The sequence below is a fragment of the Mirounga leonina genome, unplaced genomic scaffold (assembly GCF_011800145.1).
Source record: "Mirounga leonina isolate KUSES-001 unplaced genomic scaffold, KU_Mleo_1.0 Mir_55, whole genome shotgun sequence".
Lineage (NCBI taxonomy): Eukaryota > Metazoa > Chordata > Mammalia > Carnivora > Phocidae > Mirounga > Mirounga leonina.
In genome coordinates, this window is record NW_023270816.1 from 9,595,427 (window position 1) to 9,596,455 (window position 1,029).

A 1,029-nucleotide genomic window follows, 5' to 3' on the forward strand; every position below is an offset into this window, starting at 1 on the left:
TGTCCTGTATGCAGATGGCAGGGTGCATGCTTTGATCACTTCTCTAAAGCCAGTCCACCCTTCAGTTATCCCCACTGTTGCTGCCTGTGGTCCTCTCTGACCCACAGCTCCTTTTCTTGTGATGGCTAGGCTAGGGGCTAGGATTTAAGAATAGCAACTGAGCAGCCAAGTGACCACACCCATGGCAGGCGGGCCCCGTGACTGTCCATTCTTCAACCACAAGAGAGTCCCCTTGCATGAGTCATCAGATTAGGACGGCCTTCGGAGCCAGCACGCTGTGAGGATCTGCCAGGAGGCAAGAGGGCTCTGCTTCCCAGCTACCGGCACACTCGTTTTCAGGTGAGTCCACGCTCACGGGACTGACCCCCAGAGTGGGCACAAGAAGAGAAGGCCTGGCTGACACCCACCTTGTTCTATCAGATCACTTTGTAAGTTCCCGTGTGTCCTCAGAGCAGCTGTAATGCTGATCATTGAGAAAACACGATATGACAAAGCAGTGGTGAGTTCGCGTGCTCATTTGCATGAAGTGTGTCCCCACACGGGTTTGGGGAAGCGCGTGGATGTGGTGCATCCTCAGTTGATCAGTGTCAGGGTCCGGCCTGGGGGAACAGCTGAGGGTCACCAGGTGTCCATCCTGGAGGTCAGCACGGTCAGGGGCTGTCTTTGCATTGTCCTGGGCACAGCACATGCGCCTTGCCCCCAACCCATGCTCACAGCCCTCCACTGGAGGGGGCCTTTGCGCCCACCCAAGGAAGGGGGGCTACAGCATCTAAGGGAGAACCAAGCTCTCAGCAAGTCTGGGTTCTCCAAACTCAAGGCAGGTGTCAGTTAGAGGTGAATGGCCCTCAGCGTCCGTGTCCACCTAACCTGGGGAGGGAGAGAGACTAAATTGTTTCCCAAGCCTGAGAGCAGCCCAGGACTCTGCTTACTTCCTGCAGGTTCTCAGGCCATGCTGGTTACCTTCAAGGCTGGGTCAGGGCCAGGATCAGGGTCAGGGCCGGGGTCAGGGCCAGGTCAGGGCTGGGATCA

The 1,029-nt window shown here is 57.0% G+C and overlaps 1 long non-coding RNA gene across 1 annotated transcript in view; it reads left to right on the forward strand.

Moving 5' to 3' along the window:
- The first annotated feature begins 237 nt into the window (after positions 1–237).
- LOC118001897 overlaps positions 238–1,029 on the forward strand; it is a 3,809-nt gene continuing 3,017 nt past the window's right edge. The window contains exon 1 of the long non-coding RNA XR_004676872.1: positions 238–339. This is a non-coding gene — a long non-coding RNA (uncharacterized LOC118001897). The remainder of the gene's footprint in view (positions 340–1,029) is intronic.